The sequence below is a fragment of the Echinops telfairi genome, unplaced genomic scaffold, assembly GCF_000313985.2.
Source record: "Echinops telfairi isolate 266 unplaced genomic scaffold, ASM31398v2 ScPeMD7_4;HRSCAF=17, whole genome shotgun sequence".
Classification (NCBI taxonomy): domain Eukaryota; kingdom Metazoa; phylum Chordata; class Mammalia; order Afrosoricida; family Tenrecidae; genus Echinops; species Echinops telfairi.
Genome location: NW_022103900.1, coordinates 14,367,758 through 14,390,791, shown reverse-complemented (window position 1 = coordinate 14,390,791; position 23,034 = coordinate 14,367,758). Strand labels below are relative to the sequence as shown.

The 23,034-nt window shown below is 43.5% G+C and overlaps 1 long non-coding RNA gene across 1 annotated transcript in view; it reads right to left on the bottom strand.

The window, feature by feature from the left end:
* Window positions 1–9,729: 9,729 nt before the first annotated feature.
* The window catches only part of LOC123522619, a 79,021-nt gene continuing 65,716 nt past the window's right edge, over window positions 9,730–23,034 (bottom strand). Inside the window, exon 3 of the long non-coding RNA XR_006680859.1 lies at window positions 9,730–10,140. This is a non-coding gene — a long non-coding RNA (uncharacterized LOC123522619). The remainder of the gene's footprint in view (window positions 10,141–23,034) is intronic.

The following is a 23,034-nucleotide window of genomic DNA, read 5'->3' as shown; positions in this document are numbered from 1 at the left end:
ACCGTGTGTGATGTCATTTCCAGGGGCTGGTCTCTCCTGTAAGAAGACGTGGTGGCAGTTTGGATTATGCATCGGGCTGCTAATCACAGGGTCTGCAATTGAATACCACCAGCTACTCCATAGGAGCAAGATGAGGCTGTCTACTCCCATAAACATTTCCCACAGGGAGCCCAGAAAAACTCACAGGGGCAGTTCGATTCTGTCCTATCGGGTCACTAGGAGCTGAAATCAACTCAATGTCAGTGAGTTTGCTTTGGTTTGGTCTTTCCTGGTAAAATGTCCAAAGTAGGTGAGACAAATTCTTGCTTTTCTCATTTCTAAGGAGACTCTGCCTATCCTTCCTCCAAGATGAATTTGTGTGTTTCTCTGGAAGTCCATGAGATTTTCAGTACCCTTCAGCAGCACCATAATTCACATGCATCAATTCTTCTTCGGCCTTCCTTATTCCTTACACAGCCTTCACTTGTATATTAGGCAGTTGAAAACACCAAAACTCGGGGCAATCACAACTTAATCTTCTAAGTGACAGTCTTGGTCTTCTACACCTTAAAGAGGTCTTGTGTAGCAGATTTGCCCAATTGTGAATCTAAGTCAGATTAAATCCTTGACAGCTTCAGTCTTTTCTCCATTTATCATGAGCTTGAGAATTTGCTTTTCCTTAAATTGGCTTGCAATTTACTCTGAATGCTGCTATCCTTGATCTTCATCAGCAAGTGCTTTAAGTCCTCCTCACTTCCAGTAAGCAAGGTTGTTTGACCTGCGTATCCAAGATTGTTATGAAGTCTTCCGTAGTCCTGATGTTGTGGTCTTTCTCATATGACAGTCCGGCTTCTCAAGTTATTTGCTCGGCACACAGATTGAATAGGTATGATGAAAGAATACAACCCTGACAAACATTGTTCCTGATCCCAAAGCATACATTGTTTTAAGAAAAAAATACCTTAATTACAGAGAAATGCCATGCTCTGTTTGAACAACTGCCTCTTGGTCCATGTACAAGTTCCACATGTGCATCATTAAATTTTCTGGAATTCCTGTTCTCAATTTTATCCATTAAACAATGATGTCCACATAATCAAATTACTTTGCATAGCCAATAATACACAAGTAAACATCTTTCTGGTATTCTCTGCTTTCAACCAAGCTCCATTTGACATCAGCAATGATACATCTCAAACCACACCCTCTTCAGTATCTGACTTAAACTTCTGGTAGCTCCCTGTCAATGTGGTTCTCCAAACATTTTTTGGGTTATTTACAGAAAAAAATTTCTTGCCTATGATATTGTTCAGTCTTTCCATATTCTGTTCAGTCTTTGCATATTCCATTCCACCTTTCTTTCAATGAGTTCAAATATGGGACTCTTTAGTCAGCTGACCAGGTAGCTTTCTTCCAAATGATGTGGTATAGTAGAGTGAGTGCTTCAGGTGCCTCATCAACTTATTGAAACATTTGAATTAGTATTCCATTCATTCCTGAAGCCTTGTTTTTCACGAATGCTTTTGGTGCAGTTTGAACTTCTCCTGCACCATTGGTTCTTGGCCATATGCTACTTCTTGAAATGTTTGAATGTTGACCAGTTGTCTTTGTGTATTTCTTCGATCTTCTTTTAATGCTTCCTCAATTATTTGATATGGATGGACATTAGAGCCTACAAAATTAATATTTATTTAATGATTTCATTTGTGTCATAAAAATGATGGTGTTCTCAGAATAAAAGAGCATTTCAAAAAATGTAGGCACATGCACTGGATTTGAATCTTAATGTGCAAGGCCATTATCATTCTCCTACTTTTCCCCATGTGAAGAAATGAATGACCTCCTCTGGCCACATCAGGGGTAAAGAGAATTCAACTCCATATCTGCCCAAGGATGATTTCAGTGAGGCAAAGGTCAGACATGTCCCCACCATTGACCATCTGTACCTCATTCAAACACAATCCATGCATCTCTACTGGGCTTGATATTCCATTGCAATAGCCACACAGAGCTTATAGACAATTCTCACAAACATAGGGTTTACTAATGAAGCCAGTATGTACAAAATGTTAAGGATATAGTGCCTCTTCTCAGCCATTTATCTCTCTGGACTTTGACCTCTCAACACATGGCCCCATGACTTCTACCCTGTTTGGAAAGTGTCAGAAAATTCCCTAATTGTAGATAAATGCCCAATGGACAGCTTACTCAGCCAGTCAACCTCTTTCCTGAAGCTGTCCAGCGTTGTTTGTTCTGTGGCCTGGAAAGTTCGCTGCTTTGCCTTATGGTCTGACTGTTGCTCTTCTATTACTTCTCTGTGAAGGGTTCTCATATAGGCTTCATGGCTGGCTCTTATTTCTTGCCATTTATTCCCTAAGATTCTCTGTTCCTACTTCTGAAATGGTTCATGCCCTTTATGAAGTGACCAGTCAAGCTTCATACATTCTATTTGCATGTTTCCACCCAATAGGCATTACAAAGACTATGGATAGAAGAATCTCGCCAAGTAACTTCACATTGCTACAGTCACCTACTTGGAAAAGAAAAGAAGAAAAGCGGTAGCATTTTGTGTGACACAGTGTTGAGCACAGGAGGGCAGGCAACCTGCAATCGCCTTTATCAAAGCAAAAATTACTGTGAGATGCTCTCCTTCCCCAGACGTCATTATGTTATGGAAACTTCAAAGGACAATGTGTTAGACAGTGTTCTCTAGAGAAACAAAACCAGGACATTTATGATTTGATTGATAGATAGATAGGCACAGCACAAAGGAATATCATAGCTAATTAGTAATTAGTCCACACAGCAGTACAGAGGGCTCAGTTCAACTCACTTCTGTGGAACAGTTAATATACTGGAAGTCCTTCAACTCACAAGGGCTGCTGGGTCCAAGGTCAAAGGAGCAGACTGCTGAGTCTTCAGTAAAACAATGCAGCCAGTCCGGCCACAGGAAGCAAACAGCAGGAGGGGTAACTACCCTGATTCCCCGAAAATAAGACAGTGTCTTATATTAATTTTTGCTCCCAAAGATGCGCTAGGTCTTATTTTCAGGGGATATCTTATTTTTCCATGAAGAAGAATACCGTACACATTTATTGTTGAATAACAAAAAAAGGACATCTATTACCTTTATACAGTGCAGTACTCATTGTCATCACAAACCAGCATAACTGGATAAACTGTGAATCCTACAGCATCAAGAATTTCTTGTTGCTACCATTATTTCCATGTACAACAATCTATGGTACATTTACACATTTATTCAATTACAGTCATATCCTCATCTTCTGGAACATCATAACAATCCAAACCCTGAATTTCCTGGTGAATTTCTTGTGACTCCATTTCTTTCAGAATCAGTGGACCAAATCGCTCACGTTTTGCAATATCACTGTCCTTAAATGAGTACTTCTTGTCAAGGTAGCCGCTTGTAGTGCATTTGCAATGCAACTGTCAGTGCTTTTCTCCCATGAATTCTTCACCCAAGTCACAGCCTCTTGCAGTTTAGGTTTCACAAAGTTTCTACGCGGATTTCTCTCCATTCTAGGTTCAATGTAGTCATTAATTTCCATGCACAAAATGTCCTTGAATGGCTTGTTTATTGCAATATCAAGAGTCTGGAGATAGGCCGTCATTGCTGCGGGAATCATTATGTGATCTATTTTTTTCTTTCGAGAAGAAATGTCTTTAGCGAGGTCTTATTTTTAGGGGGATGCCTTATATTTCAGCGAGAGACAAAACTATAAGTAGGTCTTATTTTCGGGGGATGTCTCACTTTCGGGGAAACACGATAGCAGTTAACTAGATGACAGGATCTGACAGTCCCAAGCTCAAGCGACGTATACACCAGCAGTGTGGCAAAGCAGATCTCGAAGGTACCTCAAGCTCTAGCAATATGATCCATGGGCTAGGTGTCCCAGGGGTAGTATAGCTCCCAAGTTAAAGCAGAGAACTAGCTAAGGGAACCGCATGCTGGTCTGATCACCAGAGAGCAAGAGAGATACAGGTGGGGCTTGCCGAGCCATTGATCTCTTTGTCCTCCAATCAAACTGCGACCTTATTAATCCCACATGTTCCTATTGGCCAGGTTAGCACAATAAACCTACCTATCACAGACAATGACAAACATGAAATTGCACTCCGATTGCTCATGGAAAACATTACAAAATCTTGAAAGAATCAAGAACTTGCTCATATAAATCCTGTTGTTGTGTCTGCAGAAGTCAGGCCCTATAGATTCTGGGAAGAGTTGGAACAAAAATGAAGCTTCTCATAAACAAGGAAGCATTCCCAGGATGCCAGATCTCTGTTCAAAATTCCCAAAGGTGACCCTCATTCTGAAATCTCAGTGTTATGCAATCTGCAAAAAGTGCACAGAGGCCGTTTTTTACCTCCTCCATCTTCTGGGGACAGCAGGAGAATCAAATTCATCAGCAGCCATCAAGACTGATAGCTATAAAGTGGAGGACAAACAGGCCGCCAGCCTTTTTTCTCCTTTACCAATTAATTCTAACACCAATTATTGATCGCCCAGCACTTTGTAGTTCTTTGCTCTGCTTAATATAATACAGTGAAATAGCTACATAGAGCTCACAAACCATACTTGCAACTATGAAGTTTATCAGGAAAGTTAACAGATAACAATTCAGCATTAGAAAAATCTAGAATACAGCTCTTCAGGTCAGGTCAGGACAGCCCCTCCTCAACTGTGTCTGTAGGAGTCTCCCAAAGTGTATACCATTCTGCCATTAGCCTTATCTTAGCCCAAACAATAGGCTCCCTTAGTCAGAAAACTTTTCTCTCCTGATTAAATGCCTGAAGGCAACCCACTTTCCAGGGAGGCAACCAGTTTTACTGAGTCTCAAAGACTGCTTTACTCGCTCTGTGGACCAGGAAATCCACCTCTCTATCTTGTCTCCTGGTTTTTTTGTTTTGTTATTTCTGCTGCCGCAGCTCAGCAAGACTTTAGCACCATGTCACCACTGTTTCTCTGGTATCACAACCTTCTGCCTTCTGGACCAAAGAGATGCAGCACAGGGAACTTGAGCTTGAAGAAGACACTCTGCTCTTGCCTGGTCCTTCTTGAACTCTCATTCTTATTTCTGAGATGTTCTTCTTTATTTGTAGTAGGATGGAGTATGACAGTCCCATGGTGCCATTTGATGAGAGTTACAAAGACAATGGCTAAAAGAACTGTATCAAGTAAATTCACTGCACTGCACAGACCCAGTAAAGGTGATCTGAGATGAATGGTGTGTCTCAGATTTAAAAAAAATTCTTATCTCACTTTCCACTTGTTTCCTATTTCCATTCTTCATTCTTTCCTAACCCTTCCTGCCTCTGAACTTTGTTCCTGGGCAAATGTTGCCCTTTTCATCTCAAATGGTCAATTATTCCCAGAAGCGGGTATCTCACTAGTGTTACTGTTCATTGTACTGACCTGTCCATGACTTGCCTGAAAATGAGCCACAGGAGTAAGTTCGTTCCAGGCCTGCGAGTGACGAAAAGCCACAATTTAAAGGGTTCCTAGAGTCTCTAGCCAGCCAGTCCTTTTTATGATTTTGAATTTGTTGCACATTTTTCTCCTTGTTTAGCCAGGACTTTTTAATGTGATCCCTTTCAGAGCAGCTGGTAGTCGTAGCCACCTAGTTCTTCTGGCTTCAGGATTGTAGAAACTGAGGCTTGTGTGACCACTGATTGTAGGGGGAAGGCCAGCCTCCCACAACTAATCACGGGTTCAATAGGTGCAATTGTATGGTTAATATAGATAAAGATTATAATATAGTCATAGAGTGCATGAGAAACAGAGGAGAGAGTGAAATAATAGAGTCAGACACATTTCATGGTAGCATGCTCACCTCAGCCCTGCTTGGTGGTCCACGTGGATAGGGGCAGGGGAGGGAGGACAGAGGGAAAGGGAACAGGGGAGGGAGGACGGGAGAGGAAAGGGGGAGTCGAGGGGGCTAGAGATCAGCGAGATTGTTAACCTAGGCTTATATACCTTTTGGGGGTGTGCAAGCCCCCTAATTACAGGTAAAGACATACATCACAGGAAGGGGTTGCACTATAGGTTATACAGCAATGAGGGGGGGGCAATCTAGGGATATACACTCAATAGGAAGAGGAGGGATTGTGGGTATATATGTGACAAGATGGGCAGATCCTGGATTCAGGATGGCAGCCTAACTTTGGATGTCACTGAGCAGGTTTGACCTGTTCCTTGGATCTCCATAGAAACCATTATCAGTAGGGTACAAGCCCCACCTACAGGAACCAGAATAATGGTCACAAGCTTTAGGGAAGAAGTAGCCCATTGTCCTTAACAGCAGGGAGCAGGCCCTACCTGTGGTGGACCCAGACAGTTGTCTGGCAACTGACTGCCTTCAGGGAGGTAACTTGACAATCATTTACCATTAGCTGCAAGCAGTGTCCTAGGTCTAACATATATTTGGGGGAGATGACTTGGGAGAAATCTGTTTCCCACAACTAATCAGTCTATCGAACTATTTCCATTATCTTCAATTTTCTTCACTCTTCTTCGTGTCGGATGGGTAGAGACCGATATTTGCACCTGAGACGCCACACACACATTTATAAGACCCCAATCACTATGCATCAAAGTCAAATGCAGAACATTATCGTTGTGGACTTTGTGAGGCCAATTTACCTGGGTGCTCTCCAGGTCTACAGCCTTGAGTCCCCAGGTCCAGTGACTCCTTCCCTCAAGGTGTGCGGTTTTTCCTAAGAAGTTCTCATAACGTTTTACTCTGCATGCACTACTGTGTTTATGGAGATAGGTGCAGTGTAGGTAAAAACATACATGGGAATATGCTCCATTAAATCTCTATACAATGTCAGTGGGTATAATACATTCTCTTTTCCATGCCTGTCCAGTGTGTGTCTCCCACCCGTGCATCCACTTACAGACCGCTGCTACAGCAGGCCTGCGTCTATAACAGTAGCTGCCTCTGTTGCCCTGCATTTAGGGACTCCCTCTTGTGTCTTAGACATCCTCATTCTTTGCTGGCCTTCTCCTTCACTCAGGTGATGATGTGTCCACTTCTGATTAGTGACTTACCCTGTCTTCCATGTCTGGTTATCATCACAGACTTCCTCTTTTTTAGTGAAAACCTTTCCCTGACTTTTTATAATCACATAACAATTTCTCTTTATGACTGATGTATTTCATTTGGTGTAATATCTTCCAGTCGGATCCATGTTATGCAGTCCTCCTTGGATATCAGACAAGCATGCATATAGCTGTAACCTGCTCACTGCTGGAGAACCAAGTCGGACTAAAAGCAGCCCTCGAAGAGAGCGCAGAACTGCTCCATGGGGTTTCCGAGGCTGTAGAAGCAGCCACCTCACTTTGCCCATATCCAGGAAAGTGCTGGTGGGTTGGAATGGCAGACTCTGGGGACAGCGATCCAACACTCCACCCACTGCTCCACTCCACAACAATTGCATGGAAGAATTCTTACCTTTACCATTTGTAATGTTTCCTATAGTCATTTTATGCATCACAGGATTGGTGGTGGTTACACACAACCACCCACGCTGTACAATGGCACAGAGCTCCACATATGCACGCCCAGCAAGGGCCTGTATTGGGGGGTGAAGCCCCAGTAAGCTAGCTCTGTATATTATTCCAAAGCCCATTCCTGGTGTTCATGTGATGCTCAGCTCGCTCACAGCCGTGGAATCCATATGCTGACTCAAGACGTAGGGGGTGGGGGGATGGGATTGGAGCAAGAGGGCGGTCCCTTGACCCTCCCTCTCTTTTAACATTGCACAGAGTCCCCAAGCCCTTTCCAAGAGGTAGGGAGGTGGGCGAGCAGAAAAAAGGCCATGGAGGAGGCAGAGGGCTCTGAGCCTTCCTCCACCCTCATCGCCCTCTGACGCTCCGCATGTCTCCCACCGGCCTCCCCAATAGGCTTAGCTGTCACTGGGCTCCCGCCCTCGGTTCTGTGTCTTCACCACAAACACCCTCTCTGTCCTGACACGTCATCAGCAGTGTGGGTTCTCCAAAGAGCAGACAGGTATTTGAAGGGTAAGTTCATGCCGTGGTGCTGTCCGAAACCACCTGCGGGGCTGACCAGCTCAGAGAAGGTGCTCACTGTTTGATCTTGGTGCTCTAGCTGCCCAGAAGTCGCCCGCACCGCGCCTTTGCGCAGCACCAGGTGGCGGAGCTGCTCTGGCATTCGCGTCAGCCCCTGGGGTCAGCACAGAAGTCTTCGGCGCCTCCATCAATCCTCACTCTCAACGGGTGGGCTCCCACGGCGTCCCACACCCCACCTGTGTTACCCAGACACCTTCGCAGTCCCATTGACCGAGACTGTAACTCTTTATGGGAGTAGAAAGCCCCGTTTGCCTCCTTTGGAGCCGTTGGTGGTTTCAAACTGCTGACCTTGCATTACTACATCATAGTATAGCTATATGGTGTAGATATGCATGAGATGGGGTAAAAGGTACATGGTCACTTCTTGCACATTTCTCTGCAACTTCCTGTGAATCTATACTTATTTTTAATTAGACATTAATTAAAAAAAAAAAACAGATCAGTACCTACAGCAGAGATTTCAAGACCATTTAACCACTAGCCCCTCTGTGGGAGAAAGACAAAACATTCTTCTCCCAAGAAGCCCTGGTGGCATAGAGGGGACTAGGAACTAGGCTGTTAACCACCAAGAGCTGCAATCTCTCAGAAGCCCACAGGAGGAGTTCTGTCAGAATCAACTACATGGCAATGGCGGGGTGGGGGTGGGGGTCAGAGTGCATCAAGACCCCCACCTTGGAAAGCACTCCCCAAGGGTACTTTGAATCTTGATGGGTTGGTTTCCCCAGCAGCGTCTGTAAATGGGTGAGGCCCAGGTTTGCCTTCATTGGGATGTGAAGGTGACATTGGCATGACTGGAACTGGAGAGGAAGGGCAGTCTGGGAGGAGGCTTTCCCAAGACAAACTGAGAGGAAGGTGTGCAGATAGCGTATCACAGAACGTTAGTGTGTAGCTCACAATGGAGGGAAAGAAGACAGGCAAGTATCAACTGGCATGTCAAAATGTGTCTCCCGACCCTTCCGGCTTTTCAGAGTAGAGTCTATTGTGTATGTGTGTGTGTGTGTGTGTGTGTGTGTGTGTACATTTGTGGCTGTTATCAGTGGCCTTTGGGTGAATTCATTTGTGGTGATGCAGTCTAAACAGGAGGCCCAAGAGGATTGGAAGAAGACATGTGGGAAGAAAGGACTCTGTTGGAGCTTGGAAACATTAAAACAAACGAAAAACTAAATCACTGCCATTGAGTCAGTTCTGGCTAACGGCAACCTTTGGGGACAGAGCAGAGGGGCCCCTGTGGGTTTGAGGGGTTGTAAACCTTCACTGGATCAGGCAGCCTCATGTGTCTCCCGTAATGGCTGGTGGTTTTGAACTGACGACCTAGTAGTTAACAGCCCTACTGCAGCAGGAACACTAGGGGTGGGAAAGACAAGGCTAACATCGATCCTGGGAAAAGGGCTAGGGCTCAGGGAATGGCCATGATTTTTAGCCCTAAATACATACTAAGGAATCCAGCAGGGGGGTTTATACATTTAACCTGTGAGGGTTTATAATAGATCAAAAGCATGATGCAAACCACAGAACGCTACCACCTCATTTTTCTCAGGGAATGACAAATCCAAAGAAAATAAAAACTATAGCGAGGCAGGAAAAGCACATTCCCAGCCAGAGGCTCATGGTCACGGAATAGGTAAAGGATATAGTTTATTTTAATAAACCAATTTAATATCACAAAGTGCTGAAAATATGAATCACACAACTGTTTCAAACTAACATCTCATTCATTTGTCTAAGGATGAGTGTGTATTGTTTTGTTAAGGCTTCCTTTCATTCATGCACTTCATTTTTGCTAATATGCATCTTCCTTTTCTGAGTCGATAACTCTGAAGCCTCAGTTTGCCCTTGTGGTCCAACTGCAGGTGAATCCGAGATCCCTGCACAGTCTAATTTAGAGGGAAGGCTTCTTCTGCATGGTCCCATAATTCATTTCAATTAGCATGAGGAAATAAACTGCAGAGCCATTTTTCACTGAAACTGTTGTGGTGGAGTGCAGGGAAATGTTCAAGATGTTTCCAGAAGCACAAGCAAGCTTATACATGCACTTAGTTGCCCTATGGAGAAAAGGAAAAGATTACAAATTCTCTCATCACACAGATAAGAATGCACTGTCCTCTTCAGCAGTTTAGGTGAAACAGAATCATATCTGGCTTATTGATCGTCACTCCGAGCATGATCCCAGGACATGTCCCATAAAAGAGATGCCTTTTATTCACATCATTCTCTCTGAATGCACTTATCTAAGGAAAAGATAAAATAGTCTGTTGTGGGTTTTAATAAAAATATGATAGACAGAAAAACATTCTCCAGAACCAATATTGCTTCCGGGAGTGAAAGATATTGAATAAATATGATATAATTAAAGGTTACTAAGAAATTTCTGATCTAAGTGGAAGGGGAGTTCTAATTTTATCCATATGAATGTAGAGAAATCAATCTATCCAATATTGGGTTTATGTTGCATGGGGACCTGTCTGTGAAGACTGTGTTCCGCCTGCTGACTTGTAACCAACTGAACTAGGGAGGTAAGAGGTGCTGTGAAACTGATTGGTGTCCAACAGGTTTGGGGCTGCGTTTAATTTCCGTGAGGGGAAAAGAGGTCAGGAATGGAATGAAGTCAATGAGGACTGGAGTAAGACTCGCCAGATAGAGCAAAAAGCAAAATGGCCAACAGGAAAGGTCAGTGAATATCCTAAAGACAGGAAATGAACTTTAAACAAAATGTAAGGTGGTATTTCTATCTGGGTTTGGGCGTTGTTAAAATTGCTAATAAAAGGGCGACTTAAATCGCCAGATGTTGCTTGCATAGCACCTGGTTGAGTATGGATTTATTAGAAATATCAAGAACACAGAATATAAGTACACACACACACACACACACACACACACACACACACACACGAGAAAGGCCAGGCTTTCTATTCCCATAATGAGTTACCGTCTCAGAAACCCACAGGGGCTTTGTTCTGTAGTCGCCATGAGTTAGCATATACTCGATGGCAGTTGAGTGAGTGTGATATACGTATATGTGTGTGTGTGTGTGTATATACTGTGTGTGTGTATACTGTGTGTGTGTGTGTGTGTGTGTGTGTGTGTGTGTGTGTGTGTGTACTGGGCAACAAAATGAAAACTGTCCTCAAATTGATTCTGACTCTGGGAAATCCTGTAGGACAGGGGAACTGCGCCTGTAGGTTTCTGAGAATGTGACTCTTCAGGGAGTAAGAAGCCTCATCTGTCTCCCAGGGAGCGACTGACGAGTCTGACCTACTGATCCTGTGGCTCACAGCCCACTTTGTAGCCTGCTTCGCCAGCAGGACTCCTGTGAATATTTAACGTCACAGTGAAATTGCTACTATTTAACAAAGGCTCACTTCCTGTTTTACTGTATTTTTTTGGACTGGGGGCAGGGGGACTCTATCTTTTCTTCTAAGAAGTTTTCTTTATGTTGATGACTAATAGTATCAAACTTTACCTAGGTATCCGTGTGAAATCAAAATTATTTACTTCGTGTTAAAGAGCTCCTGCTACCAGTTGCATGGAGACTTGGTGCTACAGTGGATAGGAGTTGGGCTGCTAAACTTGAGGTCAGCAGTTTGAAACCACCAGCCACTCTGTGGGGGTAAGGCTTTCTACTCCTGTAAAGAAACCCACAGGGGTAGGTCCACCCTGTCCTATAGGGTCACGAGGAGACAGAATCTACTCAAAGGCAGTGAGCTAGTGAGCGAATGAACTGTCAGTTGCAACTCTTTGGAGACTGGTATTTGACATGCACTTCTGTGCTGACAAAGCTTGATGGCAAGGTTGGTTGGAGCGTCTAGGTATCCCATTGTCTTGAGCAGTCGCACTAATTGAATAATGCAGATTGTGAATTAGCATAGAAATCCTCTCCACAGTAAAACTACAGCAAATCGTTGCTCATTGGAATGGTCATATAGAAAGGCATCTTTTGATTCTCAAAAGGCTCACTGCCATCAAATTGATTACAACTGATAGTTACCCTATAGGACAGGGTAGAACTGACGTAGGGCCTGAATTTAGAAAGTAAATTTCACAGTTGTATTGAAGGGTAAATATTATTAAAATTTGAAACCACTGTGGTAAGGGTTTCTCTCCTTAAGAGACATTCAAAACTGCAATGTATTGGCAGCCTTACCTTCTCCCCCCTCCTGCCTGAGAGTCCTGGAAAGACCATATGATGGAGCAGGATGAAGCCGGGGTAACAGAATAAACAGGCTTGAAAAACTCCATCAGGTCGCCAACAAACCCGTTGTTGTGCCTAAAGCTTCCAGTAACACTCTCTTTCTCTCTCTCCTCCCGCCCCTCAAGCATTCTGTTCAGCTTTTCCTCATATATCATTATTGCATGTAAATATTTGGACTGGCCCTTTCTGGCACCATACACCTATGTTATGCTTTTGAAACTGTGAGTCGTCCTCTTCCACCCACTTGTGCCTACAATTTCTTCCCTCCAGTCACATGTAGTCTGAATCTTTTTGGCATTGCTGCACAACAGTTAGCTTTGATTTGGCTCAGGAATGCAGTGTTACCAAGGCTCTTTAAGAAAAAGGAATGTGTTGGAGGATGTGTTGTATATTGCTATCCTGGTAAGGGAGGGGGAGGGCCCGAAAAGGAACTGGGGTGCATTCCTTGTCCATGGCTGTGGCTCTGCTAGCTCAGTGCCCAGGTGCTGAGCAGAATGTTGGGATGGACCACAATTTCAATAGAACACACATGCTTTATCGATAGATACCCGAAGGGGTCGCAGGGTTCTTGTCAAGGGGGCTAAGGAACTTGCCTTGATGCTGTAGTTGCATGTTTAATTGGGGGGAAATTATAAGAGGAGTGGGGGCACAGGCAACACAGACTTCCCTTCCTCTAATCGCCTCTGCTAAACCATCTCACTCCCTCCCCCAGATTTGGCCTTCACGAGTCACAAATGCCCAGTGATATCTATTTCATTGCGAGGTATTTGAACTGTGAAAGTGCAATATAGACATCACCCTTCAGTCCTTTAAGTATATGCGTGACAAACAAAAAAGAATTTATCTTCAAAATCAGCAGGGTAATACTAGATGGAATGGAATGTTACAAAACCTGGCCATCTTTCAATGTGAGTGGGTGGATTTTTAGCACTACAAATGTTTGTGTAGTATAAAGTGTTTGCCATGGTGACAAAGCTGGGAGAAACATCCCATCAGCCACAGACGGGAAGCCTTAGCGGATTGTTCTGATTACCCAGGTCCCAAATACAGTCTGGCTGCGGCTTTGCGTTGTTTTCAGTGTTTATAAGGGCTGCCTTTTCAACATACGAACCTAAAACTTAGCAAATACGATGTGTGTGGGGATTTCCAGTCCTCTTAACTATATTCTCAGGGGTCATTCACAGACACTATGTGTAGATGACATGTATGTTAGTATTCCATGTAAAGTGGACGTGTTTATAGTGTTGAAAAGAATAATAAGCTACGAAAGAATACAAGACTTGTGAAAAGCCTCAGAGCATTTACCCAAAACAAAGAGGGTCCTGAAGTGAGACTTCGTAGATGGAGCCGAGGAAGTGCCTGCCCTAATTTATTTGCAGGGATTTCTGACTGTTGTTTTCAGTTTTAAAAGTTATAGCCTGGGTTTTTGAAAATGACTTTTACTTCAAATGCATGGGGAGAAATGTGAGTTATAAATAGCCCACAGAAAATATGCCACGGCATGTCAGAATCCAAATGTTTCCCTCTTCTAAACATTTCCCTGCTCAGGAAAACATGGGAAAAATTTTAATGGCTCCCTTTGCCCCTATTTTGGGGGGAGAATGTTTATAAGCAAATGGTGTTTTATGTAGTGGAATGAACAGCCATGCAATAAAAAGGAGTATCAGACAGGGAATTGCTTTGAAGTTACCCATGGTTGAACAAGGTAGAGGCAGACAGGGGGAGGGGCAGGGAAGGCTCAACCAAAAAAATTTAAAAGCTCTAAGGTGACACAAAAGTTAAAGAAAATAGGTCATAGAAAATTAATGCTTATCATCCGAGTGGCTTAGCTGCTAAACCGAACGCAGTGGGAGCTGCAGCCGTTGAAACATAGCATGAAAAGCCATGCTGCACAATTGATTCCACAAGGGCACCCCCAAAAGTCCCCTTACTTTTCTGGGTGACTTTTAGTGGAGGGGGCACAGATGTTGCTTTCTCACATGAACAAGGAGAAAATTCTAACTTACTTGTTTATTATTCAATCTTTCAGGGCAAGTAATCTAGCAGATTATCTTACTAAACAGGACTGAAGAGAGAAGCATTTTAATGAGGAAGTAAAATGCCTGCTACAGGTATTTTGAGCAAAGTTCTGCTGACTCCTTCCAAAAATTGTGCTTTCTCCATTCATTTTGTGCTTTCTCCGTTCATCTTGAAAAGTCCTAATTCAAGTGCACATTTGTGCAAATGAACCAGTTGTTTCAATGAAATATAATGAGGTTTTCATATTCCTTAAATATGCTTGAGCTCAAAACTGGTCCTGTGAAGACATACTTTTGGAAGAAGTTAAATTAAAACAACTTAATTGTATACAAATAAAGGGTTCTAGAGTTAATTCTAGGAGGCTAAAAAGGCCAGTATCAAACGTTTCTAATAATCCCATTTCTAAACTTAAGTGCCTTGAGGTCCATTTCTGATACTAGTTATGTCGGTTCCTGCCAATGAGCGGGCTTAAATTGGGAATAATATACGCCAGAGACTTCAATATTCAAGCAGGCCAGCTTTCTAACACTGTAAACAGTTTCAGTGGCTTGAGGCTACAAGGTCAGCATTGGTTGGTTATCTGTGGCAGACCAGAGAAAGAGGCGGCTTTCTCCTCCCATAGAGATCTGCTGTCTGGAAATCCACAGAAGTGCATCTGTTCTGTCCTGCAGGGGCCACCCGATGGCAGTGAGTGTGGTTGTGAGTTGTTGGTGTTTGGAGCAGAGGTTTCCTGGTGGTACAGAGTTACACACTGGGTTGATCATCGGAAGGGTCACTATAATTTGGAACAACGACAGTGGGGTGGGTTTGTTTTTTTTTGAGGGGGGAGGGACAGATTGTGTCTGGGGTGGACCTTTCCTTAATGTTTAGTCATCATCACTTGTTTCTAGCCTGCAGTTGGCTTCACAGTTCACAGTTAGCATTTTGCAAAAGATAGTCTGGACCACCACCGTCTACACTTGAGCTGTGAGACGTTCGTCGGGGCTCGCTGGACCATGTTTTACTCATGACTTAATGAAATGAGACAGACATAAAAGGCTAAATTCCTGGCACATCTCTCATAATGGCAAATTTTCATATTTAGAGAATGCCTGCTACGTATTTGTGTTTCAATGGAGCCCTGCACATCTGTTTCCTATTTGGGCGCAGCAGCTATCATATATGCAAAAGTCTTTTGCAGATAAATTGCTGCGTTTCAATCTAAAATTACATCTAAAGGATTTCATTCTTTAGAGGAAAATTCCTTACATGGTTATCACAAAAGGATCGTGTGAGCTCCCCACAAAGGAGGGAGGCAGCACACTGTTTGTGCACAAATGTGTGATCAGTTGCTACAGTTATCGGTATAATAATAGTACGCATGCTTTTTAAAAAAATGTTTGAGTGCACAGATGCAGAGTAACATCCACTGAGGGTGTCGACACACAATGCCTCCTGTTTGCCATGCAACTGAGACCTCGCATTTACTTGTATCGGGTTTTTATTCGGAAAATGCACTCCGTGTCCACTTCATCCCACAGCGTCGCTACCAAGGACCTCTAGGTTTCAGCAGACGGAGCTTTGGAAGATCCCTGCCACGATGTGCCTTCACTGTGCCCCACATTCTTCACCCCTCGGCCCCGCACATGCTACCCCAGAGGCCAACTTTTTAACTTGTAGGCTACAAAGAGACCTCAAGTCGCAAATGCCATTTAAAAAGAACATGTATTAAGTCTTCAGCAGGACAAAGACAATACGTCATGTGGATGAGGGATGAGTGAGAATTTTAGCACGAGGTCATAATAGTGTCCAAGGGTTTACAGAGAATCAGAGATGTAAATAAAACATGGGGCGTTAAGGGAAACCATGATAGGAGCATGAATGGTGGTGATCAAAACATCACAGTCACAGAGGAACTGTAGATACGGGAATGGGACCACAATTGGACACATATACTGTGCTAGATGGACGAGCTTCCAAGATTAGTGCAGGGCCTTCTGACAAAGGCCGCCGTGGGGTGACTAGTGAGAATGCAACCTTAGTAGGAGAGTCTCCTAGGCAAGCCCCTGAGAGAGACTGGCCCTCCCTAGGCTGGTGATGACAGTGGAGGTAACCTGATAACACACTTGGCCTGAGAGCAAGACTGTTCACATTCCTGTTTAATGATCAGAAGGGATTCAGTAGAGGCTTAATCTATGTGGGGACGCTGCAAATGGATGTCGGGCTTCCAATTGTATTCTGTAGCTGTCTGCAAACCCAGTACTGAGAATTCAAACTCTAGTACAATCTTAAAGAAGATACAAAGTCCCTGGAAATACTACTACGACTAGAAGAACCCTTCCATCTTTCTCTCTAACCTCGTGGGAAGAAGAATGGCTTTGCGCATTAGTGAGACTAGGATATGAGACTGCAGCTACGTATTAGAGACCCAGCCCTTTACGCATACTTTGGACCTGACCCACAACAACCCACATGCTCTCTCTGTTTTCTGCTGCCTTGAATATCCTTACCAGAGCAGCTGCTCAGCCCATTGTCAGAGAAGGTCAATTCAAGTGGAATTACTAGCAAGAAAAGCTCTTTTTTTAAAATCCTATATGACCTTTTTAATCTATTTCACAAATGGTTCAGATTTCAGAGACGAGGGAAGTTGTCTCGGGTTTTGCAAACACCAACAAATCTTTATAGCAATTATTCTACTGTATTTTAATGCTGTTTGGTCATGTATCTTCTTGATGGGTCATAAGCAACTTGAGAATTCAACCTATTGCACTTCACCTTTGTAAGTCTGATACTCAGATGAGGTATCCATCCATCAATCATAGCACTAGTACCTAAAGAAATGATCATCTGGTTTTAAAAGGCTTTTTAAAATAATTACATCACCTGTCCTAATAAATATAAAATCATTAATCGGGAGGGAATTATATTGTTTGATTGATTTAATCTAGTGAATATTGGGTTAACCTACTCCTACCACCAGGTTCCCTCCCATATACACACTACTTTCATTTTTAGAATACCTCCCTTTTCAACTAGACATTGTGGAGATGCAGTGTATAATAAGGTAATTAATATGTAAATATCTCATATGTCAGGGGTATCCAGATTTTGCTTGAAGAATGACACTTTGCTATTTCCCTAAAGCATTTTTGATTACTCTGGGTTCAAGCATGGGGCAGGGAGCAGCTTCCCGGTTTTCCAATCTCACCACAAAAGGGAGATCCTAGAAGCAGGATGAGAAGGGACCCTGAAAATCTTCACAATATTGATGGGATGCCCCGAATCTATTTCGATAAGATGGAAAGGTTTCTATGCATGCAAACATAAGTCATGATAAACATGTTTACCCTATGTGCATGCGACTTTATGTAGGGGCTCTTTCGAACATGTTGCTGCCCTTACTATTTAATAAACATTAAATAGTCAGAACTACCTATGCTCCCTAACTAGAGTCACTCAATGATAAACAAGAGAGTACATGCATGGATTATAATATCCAAAAAGAAAAACGAACACTGTGACTAAACAATTCCCTTTTTGTTTCATCTACCCATGGATGAGCCTCTACCTTTTTCATTTCCTTTAAAGTTTGTTTTCCGGGTTTCCATAGTTTCTGATCACAAACTTTCATGGTCAAGTGCTTTTATCATACCTGTCATGCTCATATTCTCTCTCAGCTAATTAGAGCAATCAGTAATCCTTTCCCCTGCTTAAGACGCCACTAAATACATTTTAGCTCATTAACACCAGCAACACATTCTTTCCCCCTGAATAGCTGTACCATGATTTGACTTTGCCACTAAGGTGATTTTCCAATAACGAATCGCTAGACCTCTAATGATAAAGGTCATTTTAAAGACAGTGATAGAGAAAAGATCAAAGTAGATGTCAGAAGAGACTCAAGCCACATGTTACATTAAGTCAATCTGCCGTGCAAGCATGCTTTAAAGTGTTGAAGAACAAGGTTTGTCTCTGAGAACGAAGGGGCACCTGACCGAAGCCATGGTATTTTGAATTGCATAATTGAAATGCCATATGCGTATGAAAGTTAGATATTGAATAAGGAAGACCCAAGAAGGATTGATGGATTGAATTACAGTGTTGGCCAGGAATATTGAAAATGCCATGGAGTGCCAAAAGAATGAACAATTGGGTCTTGGAAGTACAGCCAGCACGCTCCACGGACACAAGGATGGCGAGACACTGTCTCGTGGATTTGGGCATGCTTTTGTGAGAGACCAGTCCCTGGAGAGGGCCATCGTGCTTGGTAAAGTGGAATGATAGTGAAAAAGAGGAAGACCTTCGCGATGGACTGGTACAGTGGTTGCTACACTGAGCTGGAACATGACAATTATGAGGGTGGCACAGGGCCAAGTAGTGTTTCGTTCTGTTGTGCAAAGTGCAGCTATGAGTCGGAACTGGCTTGACAGACCCGAAGTTTCCAAACCCTGAAAGAAATACGGATCAGATTTCTAAGGATACTGGTAATAAAGGGAATACATTATATAAGAAATAATGTATTCCACTTACATGCGCGCGGTCTGACTAATCATTTGCATAGAGCCCTGTTATAAATCCAAGACTACCATTGCTTCCAAAAAACCACACTCACTGCTCTGTGGATTCCGATTCCGACTCCTGGTGACCCTACTGGACAGAGGAGAGCTGCTCCTCTGCTCTGGGTTTTTGAAACTAACTCTTTGGAAATAGAAAGGCAAGGTTTTCTCCCAAAGAGCAACTTGTGTTTCAAACGATATCGTGTACATAATACATTCGTGTAACATAGTAGAGTATCTCTATGAGAGTATCTCAAATATCTACAGAAAGATATTGTAAAGGAATTTTTTTTTCATTTTGCCACCTGATATTGAAAATAACTGCATGTGACCTCAGTAACTATCTGCATTATGGACACTTGTCAGACAGATTAACTTTGTCAATTGGGTACATTTTCATTGTATTTTACCTTAAGTTTTTTTTGGGGGGGGGCGGGTAAGTAGGATATGAATGATAAATAATCCACTTAAAAAGCAAACCCTCTGCTCTAAGATTGGCAGCATTAGCTATCTGGGGATCAAAAAGAAAATATTCCTCATCTATTCTTTGCTTTGTTTCAGAAAGGCCTGTATATTTGAGAAAGATTTCCATCCAGACTCTTAATTTAAAATATAAAAGTGATGCACTGAAAAAAGAGTCAGCTCCAGTAATGTAGAAAATGGGTCTACGTGGGACACTTCATTCGCCAGCAGTGTCAGCTAACTGATGGGTCCCTACAAGAAGCGCTGATGCGTCACATCAAAGCGAGTTGGGGCCACTGCATTTCATCGCACTTCGGCCGGCATTTAGGAAGCGCTCCTTGTTCCGCCTTCTTGACTGGTGCCGCAAGAGCGGACTCAAGCTCTGAGAGCTGCCCCTGGCAGCGGAATTGATGGCATTTTGATTTCTGAATCCCCGTTAGAAACCATGCATGCCTCCCTGGCAAGGGAAAAGAACGCAATAAGGGGGAAAGCTCAGGCACACCGCGACGTGATCATGTTATAGAAATGTACTTACATTTTAAAACAGGTAGTCATGAGTCATTAGAGGGAAGATAGGGTATCTTTGTATTAGAATGCCACGGAGATGGATGCTTTTTTTTACCCACTTTCACCAGCTGCGGAAAGGAAGGGAGAGTGCGGGGTTCCTCCTCACTGATCTCTCGGGTATTGTTCAGGGCTATAGTTACACCATGCAAACATTTAGTCTTTAAAATTGGCTGCAAGAAAAGAGCCAGTTAGAGGCAGAATTCTCCATTCACCATTGACACTGCTTTAATTCATTTGCAAAATATGGAGGACCCTAGCCCCCTTCCTTCAACCAGATAACCTGGAATCCTCCCTCCATCAGTGAGAAAGAGCTGTCTGAATCAAAATGTCAGGTCTTCAGGACCATGAACTTCACTTGAGAAAGTAGGAAGAGGTTAAAAGGAGGGTCACAAAATCTCATAAGGTGCTTTTTGATCCAGGGTCAGGGGGTGCTGGAGGGGGGGGGGCAGACCTCTGAAATGGTCTCTATCAAGATAAGACAAAAATTGAAGCTCATGGTATTTCAAGGGGAGTGGTAGATTTCTCATCTGAATCCCAGTGTGGTAGTTACATAATCATTTGTCAATTTGAGGATTAAGAGTGAAGCCTGTCAATCAGGTGATAGCCAGTGGGGCCTCTGTGTGAGCGTACCCTTCTCCTGAGAATTCTGGGAACTCCTGTTTTTCCCCTTTGGAAGCGGGAGACAGGCTCTCTCTCTGCTTACTCCTTGGGAAACATTGCAGCTGACAAGACATATGGAACTACACTAGTGCCCTGAGCTGGAGAAGCCACGTGGAGACCCCTGTCAGCACTGAGATGTTTACACCGCCATGGGATCCACAAGACTTTCCACCCACTGCCCTGTGATCTTCCAGCATTCAGCGTCATTGCATGTGTTTCCTGAGTCTGAAGGAGACCTTATAGATTGGTATCAGACACTGGTCTAATATCAGATTTATGGACTTAATCTGGACTGGGCTGGGATACTTTCTCAATATTCAATTGCTCTTGTATATAAAGCTCTTCCTTTATACACATGAGTTTCTATGGATTTGTTACTCTAGTCTACCCAGACTAACACACCCAGCAAAGTCAACACTGAGAGAGTAGTGACTCTCTATGAGAATGAAATTAGTCTCAGGAAGATGATTCTGTTTAAAAGATTGATTTTGAGAGAGACCAGGTAGGGAGAGAACTTGTGTTGGAAAGTTAAATAAAAAGAGGGGCAGGGACTAATTGTCCCTGGAAAAGCAAACCAGGGCATCTGAGCCAGCTGGCCATCAGAGTAGCCAGACTCTCGCAGGAATGACTCCCCAAGAGCAGGTTACCCAAAATTGGGGGTCTCCGGCAAATAAGCAGGAAGCTGGCCGACTGGATCAGTCCACAGTAGAACCATCATCCTTAGCCTTGCCATCCAAGATAAACTCCTGGAAGAGGCTTCCCAAAGGGCCAAAGCAGATTTCCAAAGGGCAGGATACTGTCTCTCTGGCCTTAAGCACTCCCTTTCCAGCGTGAAGAGCCCCTAGATGGCATACGAGGTGAAGGGCTGAGCTACTAACAAACAAGTTGGCAGCTGGTCCACACTCAGAGGTGTCTCAGAGGCCAGTCTTGGCAACCCACTTCCAAAATGTCACAACCATGGAAGCCCATGGAGCACAGTTCTACCCAGAAGCCCACGGGGCTGCCATGAGTCAGATTCAACCTGATGGCAACTGGGTTGCCTTTTTTGGGTGTGGGCTTTGTTTGGTTTCATTTGTGTTAGTTTTGTTTGTTTTGTGCTGTTAAAATGAGAAGGCTCCTTAATATCACCTTCTCAATATATGATTAGACTGTCTAGGGTATGCTCTCCAGACCATTAGGGAAAACCTGAAGATACTGTAGACCAGCAGTTTTCAACCTGTGAGTCGCGACCCCTTTGGGGGTCCAACGAACCTTTCACAGGGCTTGCCCGATTCATAACAGTAGCAAAATGACAGTTATGAAGTGCAACGGGGAATATTGTTATGGTTGGGGGGTCACCACAACATGAGGAACTGCATGAAAGGGTCGCGGTATTAGGAAGGTTGAGAACCACTGCCAGTGCAGACAAATCCAGAGGCTCAGGTCCCAAACCCTGAGTCCCCTTTTATAATGGCCATCTCGAAAATTTGAGCAAGAGCTCTGGACAACCATGTTAAATGGGTACAAGAGAGGAGGGGAAGGCAAACCCTTCAATTTAAGAGTTTTGCAATACCGAGAGCTCTGTAGACCACAGATTCATAAACTCAGACAAGTCACTTAAGAATATACAGTACTGCTTTATAGCTACTGGCCTAGTATAATTGTAAATAGTCCCACCTTACTCTCAAACATCCCATTTGACTGCATTATGTTGACATCCCATTTATAAGCATCATTTTAAAACGTGATCTCATGATGGACAAATGTATGCAAACAATTGTTTGTATGTGCAAATACAACGTTGCTATTGTCAGCGGCCATTGTGTCTGCCAGCTCACGAGGACCCCAGGAATAACAAGAGGAAGCTGCCGGGCTCTAGCTCACTCCTTCTGTGAGTTGCAAATTGGCACCTTGTGATGCATAGGGTTTTCATTGGCCGATTTTTCAAAGCGGGTTGCCAGATATTTAGGTAATTGCAATAGTTTCTGCTCAGTAAAGAAACAGCTTTGGTAAATTGGTCATAAGTCTTAAGAGGTCACATATTTGAGAACTGGTGACCCTTTTCAAATTCTTAACTTAAAATTTCCATCTTTGCATGGAGGTTGATGGTAGTAGAGGTGTGGGTGGGATGTGCGTATGAATGTGTATGAGTTCTGGTGGTGTCGTGGTTATGCTTTGGGCCACTAATTGCAAGGTCAGCTACCGGAAATTACCAGGCACTTCAGGTGAAAGATGGGGCTTTCTACTCCTGTAAAGAGTTGCAGTCTCAGAAACCCTCAGGGGCAGGAACTGCCCTATAGGGTCACTAAGAGTCAGAATTAACTAGATGGCAATGAGTTGAAAGTAAAATGAACTTTTGGTGTTGGCTGCTAGCCACAAGGTGAGCGGGTCAAGTCCACCAGCACCGCTGCAAGGGAAAACGATGAGACTGACTGTTCCCATAAAGTTATAGCCTCTCAGAAACTCTGTTTAGGTTCCCTATGGATCACAAATGACAGGGGGTGGGAAATAAAGATGTCATACAG